Raw genomic sequence first — 14,616 nt, 5'->3', positions numbered from 1 at the left:
CCTGGACAAACTCTTATATAGAAGAAAGCGCTCCCGAGGACACATGGGAATTATCGTCAAGCTAGTTTTCATCACGTCATATGATTCGCGTTCGGTACTTTGATAATTTGATATGTGGGTGGACCAGTGCTTGGGGGCTGTCCTTACTTGGACAAGATCCCATTTATGATTAACCCCCATTTCAAGCATCCACAACTACAATAGAAGTATGAAGGTAAACCTAACCATAGCATGAAACATATGGATCCAAATCAGCCCCTTACGAAGCAACGCATAAACTAGGGTTTAAGCTTCTGTCACTCTAGCAACCCATCATCTACCTATTACTCCCAATGCCTTCCTCTAGGCCAAAATAATGGTGAAGTGTCATGTAGTCGATGTTCACATCACACCACTAGAGGAGAGACAACATACATCTCATCAAAATATCGAAAGAATACCAAATTCACATGACTACTAATAGCAAGACTTCTCCCATGTCCTCAGGAACAAACGTAATTACTCACAAAGCATATTCATGTTCATAATTAGAGGGGTATTAATATGCATATAGGATCTGAACATATGATCTTCCACCAAATAAACCAACTAGCATCAACTACAAGGAGTAATCAACACTACTAGCAACCTACAGGCACCAATCCCAGACTTAGAGACAAGAATTGGATACAAGAGATGAACTAGGGTTTGAGAGGCGATGGTGCTGGTAAAGGTTGATGGAGATTGGTCCCCTCCCGATGAGAGGAGCGTTGGTGATGACGATGGCGATGATTTCCCCCTCCCGGAGGGAAGTCTCCCCGGCAAAACAGCTCCGCCGGAGCCCTAGATTGGTTCCGCCTCGTGGCGGCGGAGTCTCGTCCCGAAAGCTTGCTTATGATTTTTTTCCTCAACGAAAGACTCCATATAGCAGAAGATGGGCATCGGAGGGCCACCAGGGGGCCCACAAGGCAGGGGGCGCGTCTAGGGGGTAGGGCGCGCCCCCCACTCTCGTGGCTGGTGAGTGCCCCCTCTAGTACTTCTTGCGCTCAGTAATTTTTATATATTCTAGAAATAACTTCCATGAAGTTTCAGGACTTTTGGAGCTGTGCAGAATAGGTCTATAATATTTGCTCCTTTTCCAGCCCAGAATCCCAGCTGCTGGCATTCTCCCTCTTTATGTAAACCTTGTAAAATAAGAGAGAATACACATAAGTATTGTGACAGAATGTGTAGTAACAACCCATAATGCAATAAATATCGATATAAAAGCATGATGCAAAATGGACATATCAGTGGCATGTATCGTTCTTGCATTTACCTAAGCTAGTTTGCTTTCCATGCGCATATACCTATGGTTATCACCTACTTGATTATCACCCACCACGGGAGGTACTCATGCTGGCACGACGCTTGTGCTCGGGTCCGTCCCTGCAATGTCGACAAATCTGAGCGGTCGAGCTCTGACTCGCGGCACGCCCCGCGCACATCACCTCAACAGGCCCTTAGTGCCTTAATCCTCTTGCGGAGCAACCTGTGGCAGGCCGGCAATCATAGTGGCAATCAATGTCCCTCCTCGTGCTAACCTGTAGGGACCTCCTGAGGACGACATCAGGCGGTACCACGGGCTCCCTCTTCTCCCACACGATTCGCTTGCGCGTTAAAAGGGGGGCTCCTGAGCATCGTGACTCAGGAGCTCTTACTGACTCTCCAGCCCTCACCCCCTGGCCTTGCCACGACACCGCGACCTGGCATACCAGCAGCGACTGAGCTCGCTCGAGGTTCGGGACCTGAGGACGTAGTGCACCTAGAAGAGCATGGAGGAGAGGGGAGCGGCTCGCACAGGATTGGCCTGGCTGCGCTACGACCGCCAACGCATGAGTGTGGCGCATCACAAGGAACCAACTCTGGACTGCAAAGATAAGTTTCATGCCCGGGTCAACCAATCGCTACAACATAGGATTCTCACTTGCCGCAGCCCTGTTGCAGCAACGTCGCCTCCCTTTATTACCTCTCGGTGGCCTCTTGCGCGCTAAAGGGGACCTCCTGAGCATCGCGCCTCAGGAGCTCTTACTGGGCCTTGGGCCGCTCACCTCTTGGCCTTGACCACGGCATCGTGACCTGGCATACCAGCGACGGCTGCAGCCTGACTCGGGGCCGGGACCTGTCAGCGTAGAGCACTAAGCCGTCGCAGGGTTGGAAAGGGGGGACCGAGCCAAAACAGGACATGCGCTCACAAATTTTCATAATGAGGACAATATCAACAAAAGACATCACAGACCCTTTACATGCCCCGCGGGGTTTGTCTCGATTCCTCGCAGGGAACAAAAGAAAGGAGCTTCTAGGGGTCCTATCTACACGCGCCGGCGTGGCCGACGCCATCATCAACAGTGGGCCTCAGGAGGCCGGCGCCAACCCCATCCAGATTAGCGACAGCGGCGGCCGGATGCTGCGGCCTTGCTCCGGGCGCGACGAGAGCTCGGGGGCACATAGCTTTCGTTGCTCGTCTCCGGAGTCTCCTAAGGCTCAGGAGATGCTGGACTCCCAAGCGACGCCGCTACTGCTGGATGAGCCACTGGCGGGGCAGGCGGCAGGCCTGGCTCCTGCCGCGGCGCCGTCCAGGAGGCCCTCTCCGGGGCAGCACTCCAAGCGACGGCCTTCTGCGTCGAAGACCTTTAAGAACATCGTGGAGGCGCCGTCGTACTCAAAGTGGATCGCGAGGGCACCCTCCGTACGGCAAACCCGGGCAACCTCACCCCAGTCGCGGGTCATGAAGATCTCGCCCGAGGAAACGACTTCAACCTCCGCTCCAGTCGCCGGGGCATCACAGTCGGCATGCTGCAGCCAAAGCTCAAGGGGCCCCCTCGGCGGCATCTCGGTGGAGAAGAATTACAGGAAGCGGATCCAGGTGCGCGGAGGCATCGCCACCCACATCATGAGTTCGCGCGAGGAGTCCGCGGCGTGGGCTCCTGGGGCGACGTCGTGTGTCACCGTGGCGCGGCGACCATGGCTGCGGCATGGGCAGTGCCGCCTGCCGCCTCTCCCTCCAGAGCCCTTGGCTTGGGCGTACAGATGCAGCGGATACCCAGGAGGTGGCCGCTCGCACCAAGGCCTTGTCACCTCCAGCCTCCCGACTGCGTCACGGCGGTGGACCAGCCTCTTCTTTGGTGGAAGTGGCCCGGGCTCGTCGCGGGGGTTTTTTCGCTCCTCCGCGGCCGAGAACGTTTGAATCGGCGCCATGGGAGTCACTACTAGCAATGGAGCAAGGGAGAAGGAGCAAGCGGAATGGGAATAGATGGGCGATGGGGGCTCCGCCCCCTCCTCATTTATAGAAGAAGGCCAACCGGCGAACCCCACGATCACAAGTAATGATGGGTTTTCCTTGCATGAAGCAGGGACTCGTCAAGTCGGGCACTTGCCGAGGCAGCATGGGGAAGTGGAGACGCCCGCGTCCAATCAATCGCCATGCGTCGACCAAGGCCGCAGGATGTTGGGGCCCGCGGCGCTTCACACTTGCCCTTTGGCTTCGCCTCGAAGCCAAGTACAAGCGCGCCTTGGGCCCGGGGGCTACTGTCGGCGTTCTGGGAACGGGGGTCCCCTGACTTGCCTGCCTGTGGCCTGTGGTGTGGATCCACCAGCGGCCCTGTACGGCCCATCTTCACCAGCAAACCCTTAAGACCCTCACAAGGGGCCAAGACTCGCGAGGCGGATGATGCAAGACCTCCTTGGGGGTAGCCTCGCCAGGTTGGCTCGCGCGGGGCGGAGAGATCAAGGCAAGGGGAACCTCGTGAGGTTCCTATGATGTAAGCCATGACGACCAAGGCCAAGTGGGCGCCAGGAGGGCGCCAGCACGCACAGTGTCCTCGTTTCCTCTTTGGTGCTAAAGAGGCAAGCGCGGGCGAGGAGTCCCGAGGCATCAGGCAAAGGTTTCCGTATTGGTGCAACGAGACCAACACCAGCAGGACGGCAGGACGGAGGTCACCATGGAGCCCAGATGGCATCACCACCAGAGCCTTTGGCAGGCGAAGGCCACCTTTAGTCAGAATAGCTTGTACTAGTTGTCCCCCTTCAAACTGGCCGTTGTGGAATCCCTTCCCGCTCAATATTTGGGGAGAGGACCAGGGCCTCTATAAATAGGACTAGCCACCACCATACGAGGCATCTCGAACTAGTCTGGGGGGATGATTCAGATTATCCTCTACCACACAAGCTCACAAAGCACAAGAACACCTCTCCTCAGGAGGCTGTTCTTCCCTTGTAACTATTCATCCTCAGCCCAAGAGGCAATCACCACACCACACCGGAGTAGGGTATTACACCACATCGGTGGCCTGAACTTATATAAACTCTTGTGTCCCCTTGTTCTTTGAGTCCGTTGAGCTAGGCCATGCGGTAGTTGCGAGTGCGATCTTGGGAGAGAGAGATCTTCGTGCACACTCCTTCAACAAATTCCTCAGTCCCCTGTGAATACTGAAGTACAGATGTGATCCGAAGAACCTCATGCCACACCGTCTGTCCATGGAGAGATTCCAGCCACAGCTCCCAGGGTGATGACTGGCCATGAGCTTCTTCTTAGTCTTCACTAGAAGGTGGATCGAAACCACAAATGGGTTAAGCGTCAGTTTGGTTCTATTCTTCACAACATGACTGCTACACACAATGCAGTGAAGAAAAACCATTACTACCTCCATGAAGTCTTCGGTCGCACCTGGGCTATTCTGTCACATCTATATGGTGAAGAAGATCTGAAGCAAATGGGTCTCAAGGAGGACTTTGCCTGGTCTGAACCACCAGCGAAGAAATTCAAGAAGGTCAAGGTTCCTTCCTTGGTGTCCAGCTCATACTCTTCATCACGTGAAACCGATGAGCATGAAGACTTGGACGACACTGTGGCAGGCCCTACAACAACAAACGACCCCAACATCGCTGGCGCTCCTCCTTCAACTTGATATTCTTCAGGGGCGTTAGTCCTCATCTTTCGATCCTTTTGGTCATTCAATGACAAAGGGGGAGAAATTTGAGTTAGTCTTCAAGCGGGTCTACTTATATGGGCGTTTTTTTGCTAAGTTACAACTCTCGTTCTTCTGAGACTTTATTCGATCGAGTTGTAAACATAAACTCTATGGTGGTCTAATACTTTTGCTGAGATTTTCTGCATGCTTATTCCTCATTAATGTTAATGCATGCATGCTAAATTACATCAGTCACCATATTTCATCATGCATTTCAAATTCTTCATATTATATGTTAAATGCGTGTATGAATTTCAAGATATAGGGGGAGATCTCCATGATTCTACTCTTCAAGTGTGCATTGCTTCAAAATAAAATACCTCACTATGCACATCTTCAGGGGGAGTTCTTCTATATCTTGCATCCAAATTCCTCAATATCAGTACTTACACTTCATATGGTTATCCCTGTTGAAAACTTAACCTATATTGTCATCAATCACCAAAAAGCAGGAGATTGTAAGTGCATCTAGTGCCCCTTAGTGATTTTGGTGTATTGAAGACTTATAGGTTAAGGGACTGATGTGTTTGTGAGTGTAAACAGGTCTATAAGTCTATGAGGAGTTTGACATTTACAAAGAAAATCGACCCCTAAAAATTGAGTTCTTCGACTGAAGACTTTCTGAAGACTTTGAGATTGAAGAAATTGGTGTGACCTTGAAGACTTAGTATTCATTCGAGGAACATGAAGCGTGAAGACTTTTGCTTTCGTACTTTCATTTTCTCTTTCTTGAGTCATAGGAAACACCGTACTGTTAAAGGGGGTCGAGGAAATACTAAGGAAAAATTTCCAAGTGATGCTCAACTCAAATCCTACACCTACCAATCCCTTCGAGTGAAGCCATTGGAAATCTCATACAGTTCAGTCAATTTCTTTAGTGACAGAGACGAAGTTCTTCTGGACCCTGAGAAATTTGTTCCGACTGAGTAGTTAGGAATTGGCCAGTGCGGATTGCCTACACAGTGAGGAACATGATAGCCCTGAGGAATTTGATACTCAAATTTCTGACCATTGATGTGCTACGCGCCAGCTATCGCAAAATATCTACCCACCTAATGGTCATATCATTGAAGGGCATTTATGTCTTATCATGTCGGGTTGTTCCCTAGGCTATCAATAGCCGCCCCTACAACCACTAGCTGGTTGACTGCTCCGAGAGAAACTGACACTTGTCATTTGAGAGCATCCCATCCTCCGGGGAGTTTGAGCAAAAATCATCAAGTGAGGAAAATCCAAACCCAAACACCTACAAACCTAAAGTGATTGAGCATCAATGAAGAGATTGATCATGCGTGGATCCGACGCTTGTTACCTTTGAAGACTGTGCATCTTCCAGACGGTTAGGCGTCATGATCGAGTTTGTGAAGGTTTGGAAGTCACCTGAAGACTTACCATGAGTGATTGGGCGAGGTCTGTGTGACCTTAGCTCAAGGAGAATACGGTGAGGACTGTGTGTCCTCAGGTTTAAATACCTAGCCGCTCCAACCAGACGTGCAACTGTCACAGCAGTTGGAACTGGTCTACCAAATCATTGTCTCTAGCAAGCCTACTGGTTCTATTTCCTCAACTCTTTCATTTCCTCATTACAGTTGTTGTGTGCTTCTTCATATCTGTTTGAAGACTTTGACTGAAGAATTTCTCAATTTCCTCAGTTCAATTTCTTCAGTCTGTTTGTCTTCCTCCTGTGTTATCCTGTGTTTATGCTTTCTGTACTCTGTGCTTGTCTTCATTTCATCATGATGAGCATGCTTGTGTTCTATTATGTTTACATCTGAGTACATATTCTACTGCAAGTAGTTCTTCGCTTAGGAATTTCCTGACCCGCAAATTCCTCAGTGAAGAATTCATAAAAATCGCCTATTCACCCCCTCTAGTCGATATAACGCACTTTCAATTGGTATCAGAGCAATGTAACATCCCAAAATTCTAAATTTTGGAATGTTATAATAAATAGATAGTTATGATTGATTGTTTGATTGATTGTGTGAAGTTGAGTGAAATTTGTAACTTTTGAAAGTTAAATGAGAGGGAGTAAAAGGAGTTTCCCAAACATTCAGCTTTGTTTTCTGATCTCCTTGAATTCAAATTCTTTTCAAATACAAAACCCTAGAGTGAAGATGACATGACTTCGTCCATTTATTTAAATGAAAAGGGTTCTTGAATATATTTGAATTTCATTTGAAAATATTTCAAATTCAAAACTTTAAGCAACTCAATGATTTTCATGAGAGAAGATAAAATGACTTCTTCAAATTATATGAAATATGAGTTGGAAGTTTCAAAGAATCAAATTTAAAGTCCTTTTGAAATTATTTTCAATTTGGAGTTATTTGGGTTTTATTCAAATTATTATTCGCCAAAAATAAAATATATAGAAAATAGTGTAACACGATTCCCTACATTAGAAAATTAGAGAGAAATAAATTTGAAATCATTTTGGTATTTTTAAAATGATTTTTATTGTATTTTATTAGAGCAGTAGCGCTGTTTGATTTATTTGAATTTTTGTGTATTTTATTCGATGCTAGAAAAATGTTCATGTGGTGGAAAATCCTTTTATGAAAATTTTGATATATTATATGCCTATATAATATTTTTCTTTCTTTTGTTTTTTTGTTTGTCTGTGTTTAAAAAAAATCTTTCTCCTCCGTACCGGGCCAACTGGGCCGCAGCCTAGCCAGCCGGCCAATCCCAGCTCCGCACAACCTCGCCCGTCGTCCCCGTGCGGGACTCCGCTCGGAGAGCCGCCGACCGTCGTCGTGAGCGCCTCAACCCCCCCCCTTTATAAGCTGCACGCGGCGCCCCCCTGGACCCTGTTTCCGCTACCGTGCCTCGCCCCGCCGCCCGAGCCGCCGCCCGCGCCCGATCCGAGCCGCCGCTACAGTCCGCCGCCTACTTCCACCTTGCCGCGCCGCCGCTTGCTTCTCGCGTGCGCCGCACCCCGCCATAGCCCGTGCCGCCCGCTGGAGCCCCCGCGCCGCCTCGCCGGAGCCACCGCTGCCGTCGTCCGCTGCCGCCGACCGTCGCCGCCGGTTTTCGAAGAAACCCGCCCCGATCGGTATAAACCGCAAACCGCCCCAGTTTTCTCTATTTAGTTCGGTTTTATTCTTTTTAGATCGGCTGATTTATTAAATTTAGTTATTTAGCGGACGTTCGTCCGTTAGGTTCGGTAGCGAACGATTTTCGTTTGTCAGGTTCTGTTAGCGAGCGTTCGCTCGATAGATTTTTCTTTTTCTTTTTATTTTCAGCGAGGGACCTATTCGTGATAAATTTTCTTCACAGATTAGTCCCTGTACTTCAAACGATCACTACTTTCTACTCGTTTGTCCAAATCAAACGAAACCAACGCCCACTTATTCGTCTTGATCCCCTCTATCTAGATAATCAACTTAAACATGTTTTTGAAAATTTAAAATTTGTTTTTAAACAGATTTGATTTCAAACTTCTTTTGTTCACAACTCGAGTTATATAACTCCGTTTGAGTTGATTATTTTTGCAAATCGAAGCTCTTGACCTGAACTTTCTGATATTGCCAAATTCACATAATTTTGGTTTTGTTAGAATTTTTTTATGTTGCAAGAGTTAGTTGCTTGGTTTTTGATGTTTTCCTAATTGTCTTCTTCGTCCTTCCCGATCTTTTGAGAGATTGCTTATGTGTGGTTACTATTGCTTGCTTACACTAGATTGACTGGAGTGTGACAAATAGAACTATCAGGAGTTTTTAGTGCGAATCATCTTCATCAATAGTACAGGCAAGTTCACACTTTGATCATATCCCTTTCATACCCAGTTTTTATGCATTAGTTCCAACCCCTCAAACATTGCATGAGTAGGATTGATAACATGTGGGTATTGGGAAGTAGTTGATGAGGTAGGAACCTATTGTCCTGCATTCAAACCTTGGGAGTTACTACTACGTTATGCTTACTGCTATGCTATGCTCGTAGACATGGATTGGTTTGAGAGAATTCATGACGGATGTGAGATCATTATGAACTAAGGGTTTATTTAAGGTGGCTACTTTAATACACATCTGAGTGGATTGGTAGAGGAACCCTGGAGCACCCAGTGGTTTTCTGGGCACTTGGAGAACCCGGTGCTTGCCCAAGGGGATTCCGGAGGACCCGTGTGATCACCCTATGGAATGCCACCCAGGCTCAAAGGGATCATAAGATTATTCATGCTAGAAACTTCCGTGTGCAACCACAATCTATTATGGGCTCTAGCATAGTTGAGTAAGTTGCATGACCTCTTCCAGTGGTAGGCTAGCAGATGTAGGGGATGTAGGTTGGTACTATCTACCCAGGGTTAGAGTTAGTGCTTCTGAAAGATTGTGTCTTGGTCATCTGTTTCTCAAACACCATGTAGTGCGAGAAACCCAACGGAGGAGATCGAGTCCTGTGGGGAAAAGTGTGCAAACCTCTGCAGAGTGTACAATCTAATCATGGTTAGTCGTATCCCCGGTTATGGACATCTTGAGTATCTGGTTCTTGGATTATCATGTTCATCTCATCACTTTACTTAATTAATTTTTTGGGTTGTTAACTTTTAATTGGGATTGAGTTGGAGGAACCTTCTCAATATTTTCAACAAACTTGTAGTTAAATAAAATATATTCCTTTGCAGTAGAGAAAAATTGGCTTTTCGCAAAAACATGTTAACCATAGAGCCTCCACCAGCCAAATATGCATGTAGTGATAGCCTTTATTCATCATTGCTCTACGATGTGAATTTGCCAGTACATTCAATGTATTGACCTTTGTGGCTGCAACGTCTCATGTTGCAGGATTCTTACGACGAGTAAGTGATACGTTAGGGTTATGATTTCTACACTCAACTTTGCCGTTGGTGTTGATGGGAATCCGCAACCTTGTTGTTACTTCCGCTATTTGGATTGAGGTAATATTATTTATGTTACTTTATACATGTGATTTACCTCTATTATAAATCCTCGAGTACTGTGTGTGTCAGCATACCGATCCAGGGATGGCACTTAAGCACAGAGACTTGACCGTTTGAGGTCGGGTCGCTACAAGCAAGGTACTCCCTTGTTCTATGTGATTTTGGTTTAACCGCCTGGAGTTTTAGTTATGTCGACCACAGGAATGAACACTGTGTCATGCCCGATCTTTGACGGTCACGACTATCCCAAGTGGAAGGCCATGATGAAAAAGCGTCTCATGGCGATGAACAACGAACTATGGACTGTTAATGAGATCGGTCTTACCGTCTGTGCAAGATGGCGGAAGCTGATGACATTCACAAGTACACTCTTCTCAACCCTCATGACGAAGGACGTCATTTGCTCCTGTCTGTCTCAAAATCAGTTCAGGAATATCATGCATCTCAATCATGCGAAGCTTATATCGGACCGTCTCTCTGAGGTCTAGGAAGGTCATCGAATCCGTCATGATCCCTGGTTTGAGGATTTCAAGGAATCACTCAAAGAGATGACATTCAAACTAGAATCATCATCTTCTACACCATGCCTTATGGCAAAAGATGCTAAGGTAACCGAATGCTACCTATCCGAGTCCCGTGATGATGAATCTGGTGATGAATTTGGACCCAGTTATGTCAAACTTGCTTCCCTTGCCACTAAACAACAAAGAGCTTTGGAAAACGATCAATACATGGTGGATAAGAGCGATGATATGTTGGGTGAAGAAATGGATCAGTCAAAAGCTTTGGTTGAAAGTCTTCAGAGACTTCAGTCTAAGGTTGAAAACCTTCAAAGTCATCATAACACTCTCTTATCTGATCATGAGAAGCTTTCTTATGAATTTCTTCAAAGAAACACTACTAGGGAAAAGGCTAGCAGCAGTGTGGGTTTTAAGTGTATCAGTAGCGCGGGGACCGGCGCTACTAATAAGGCGCTACAGCTAACACGTAGCAGTAGCGCGTGCTCACGAGCGCTACTGCTACACAAGTGTAACAGCAGCGCGCTTAATGGAAGCTCGCTACTCCTAATAGCTATAGCGCGCTTCTCCTGTGCGCGCTACTGCTACTACCGCGCTGCTGCTAACTTTTTTCCACTCGCTACTACTAATTTTAGTAGTTTTTTGTTTTTTTCGGCATATTTGTTTTGTATTTGAACAGGCTTCATAGAAGAATCTTTAGCACATACAAATGTCATCATGATACACATACAAATGCCTGCAAGACCACAAATGTAATCATAGCATATACATACAAATAGTCTCATCATAATCATCATCCAACACAAAGTGGTATCTTGTCATCATCTCGAAAATAGCGATACATGCAAGTCTTGAATACTTGCAACTACAACGTCATCCATCTAAACAAAGGTATACGCGAGAAGAGCTATCACTATGAGTGAGAGTGAAACTATGCAGTACATGAGGTGGCGGTTACGAGTCCTCTCTCGCACTAGCGTGAACCGCAAGTAACTAGCTTCTCCTTCTTGTCTGCTTTTGAAGCCTTTATGGCTGGCGCCTGAGAACCCATTCACTTGTGCCTGACACTCATGCCACTCGTTGTACACCCCTGGAACCTTCCCTTTGTACACGACATAGCACTTCCATCTCGCCATCAAGAAACTAGGTACCTGTTAGAGATGCATGTTCATGAAGAGGATGTACAATCATATATATGCAACAAAATATACTAGAGCAACACCGAAAAAGAAAGGGTTAGCAACTAGATGCAACATACAGTATGCAAATTAATTAACTAGAGGTATGCAGGTCATCGTACGCAAACTAACAAAGTAGAGTTACGCAAGTTCGGCAGGGACCGTGGACATCACAAAGTTTCATTGCTACAAAAATTATACAAGTTCAACCGACACATATCATTATCATTGGCATCATAAATCACTAGAAGTTCCATCCTTCCATATCATCGCGGATGGACCCTAGTTTCTTGAATGGCGTGAGGTCTAGACGTTGCATGCCTATGCGAGTTCGGACGTCAGCTCGTGATATAGGGCCGTGGTGGAACATCCCCTTCTCATCGACGCCTTCTTTCATGATGATCGTTGAAATGTCGCTTTGGATGCGAAAGAAGTCATCTCTAAGTTTATAATCCACTTCTCCATGAGATTCTAGCCACTTGTGGATATGATCATCATTTCTGCTTCTCATGCGAAGCTTTTGGTGATCCGTGTTGAACTGAATCATGAGATGGACGATGTAGAATTCATCCTTCTTGCTTGGTTTTGGGACATGGATGCAGGAGAAGTTAGTTTTATGCGCGAAACCCATCTTCTTGTTCCTTTGTTTCCTGATCTGCATGTGGCCACCTCTAATACTGAAGCCTTGGAGAGCATCATCTAGAATATTCATTATGTGGGTGTAGTCTTTTTTCTCGTAGTCTCAGGAAGGGTCAAAATACACGGCGTGGGAGACGTGCGGGTAAAGAACGATAAGGACGGCGCGCCCGTTGCTGCGGGGAAAAGACACCTCAAATTATTCCCCATATGAAAGAGAAGGAATGATTGAAATGTACGAAAGGGTTGTCCGGAACTAACTTACTTTGGATGATAAGGCACGAGGACAATTTCCCGTTCCTTATTTTGTACCATGAAGTTTTGGAGGTACTCCCTAGCAGTTTCACGCTCAAAGTCGCTGAGACTCAAGAAAGACTCGTGCATGTAGTACGGATCCGCCACACAGATTTGCGAGACTTCTTCACTCTTCATGATGGAGCTCATATGTACCGCAAAAAGGAAGACGATTGTAAAATCGAGCCGCCTTGTCAGAAACATCTCAAGGATATGGTCAAACTGCAGGAAGAACACCTTCGCGGGCCGTGTGTCGACGTAGCACTTCCCCTCAGGCACACAAGCCACGTATGTCAGATATCCTAGATACTTTGAGGCTAGTAGGTTTTTCTCAGTCGACGGCACATGGTCGTGCAGTCTCCTGAGATCCCCTGATAGTGCCTCTAGCAGTTTCGGCGGTAGCATCGGCTTGCCCGTGAGATGGAACATGGCCGCACCTTTCATGGATACACGCTCTTCAGAATGCATCGTTTGGCTGCTTTGTGCTATGGCTTGTTTGGAGGTAGTTATCTTCCCCGATCTATTCCTCTACTTTTTCTTGGGCACACCTTCCAGACCCTTCCTTAACCCCTACCCCAGGGTTCCCGGGCTAAGCACTGTACGACCCCCGGCTAGTTGAGCCTGTGTTGAGGCGACATCTTCAGGCATGTCCTGTGAGGAATTCATGAAGAGAGACTTTTTGCAATCCTTCCAACGACCTTCCTGCCCGGGCATATCATCCATATCCTCATTAGCATGCTGATAGCCCGATTCATCATATGGTTGACTCATCATATCTATGTCACAGTCATACACATTTGTATTGAGGAAACCCATAGGGTTGACCTCCGTTTCATCATCCATTCTCTGTTCTACAGGACTAATTACATCAGCCAGTACTATTGCACCCCCTTCATCACGTCGTCCGCCGCTCTCACTCGGCACTACAGGAGCTGGTAATTGCATAGGCGGGGTGGTGGTCTCCGCACATGCTTGTTGATGTGTGGTTATTGGTGTGCTCTCGGCCGGCTCCAGACGAATAAGATTCTTCGGCCATAGCAACACCCAACCCTTGCAGTTTACAATCCATGGCGAGGTCTCGTCGTCCTCTCCCACAGGATATACCGGAGGAGGCAAATGCTCGTGCCCCGATTTCACACTAGACAAGTTAACCCTGAAGTGCCCAGCGGGGATCAGCTAGTTGTGCAACGTGGGTTGCATGGGGTTCATTATCACCCCCTTTCCCACGTCCGCCTTCTAGCCTTTGATCAAGTAGAGTATGGTGCACGAGGTTTCTTCGCCCTGCAAACACATATGTCTGTGGCATAAAACATCCGAAAGGCAACGAAAATGGAATATTCCATATATATATATATATATTGGTGCGACATGTAATTACCGTGATGGCGTCGAGCTCAGCCAAAGACGAAGGCCCACCTAGCGCGCCAGAGACTAAGGACGGGCTGCTATGAGCGGGAGCGACCGCGAGAGGAGGCCCGGTTGTGTGAGCAAGTGATGGTGCGGTGTTGTTGTTGTTCATGGAGTTGCTCCCGACGAAACTGGGCATTGGGAAATCATGTACCGTCTTGTCTGGATTTTCCATCGTCCAGTTGATGATAGCTGGAGCCAAGTTAGTAGCGAAATCATTTCTGCAGGCAATTACAGCTGCATTGACTGCCTACTGTAGCAACTCATTTTTCTCCTCGGCTATTTTTTCCGCGTCCTCAGCTGCTTTTTTCTCGACCGCAAGCTTCACCTTTGCGTCGATGTCCGCCTGACTAAACTTCTTTTTCTGCTTCTTGGCCTCCGGGCCCTTGTTGTAAAACACCTTCCATGTGGCGCCGTCTCCAGCGCCGTGCACACGACCATATTGCGGCCGCTGGCCCAAAGGGAGTCCCTTAAGTTCGTTCAAGGCCCGGTTGAGAGGGGTGTCCCACTTGGGCCTCGTCGGAGAAGTAGGGCTTTTGGCTGCAAGCTGGTGATGCTTCTCCAGTAGTCTAATCAATTTCCTCGTGATCTGGTCCATCTAAAAAACCTTTTTCTCCTTGTCCCACTTGTAGCGGGCCCTGATGAAGTCACGCTCCAAGGGGTTGGTGAACTTCGCGAAGGGGTCTGGGAGA

The sequence above is a fragment of the Triticum urartu genome, chromosome 2A, assembly GCF_056163025.1.
Source record: "Triticum urartu cultivar PI428250 chromosome 2A, HENAU_Tu73, whole genome shotgun sequence".
Classification (NCBI taxonomy): domain Eukaryota; kingdom Viridiplantae; phylum Streptophyta; class Magnoliopsida; order Poales; family Poaceae; genus Triticum; species Triticum urartu.
Note: the sequence above shows the minus strand (reverse complement) of the source record.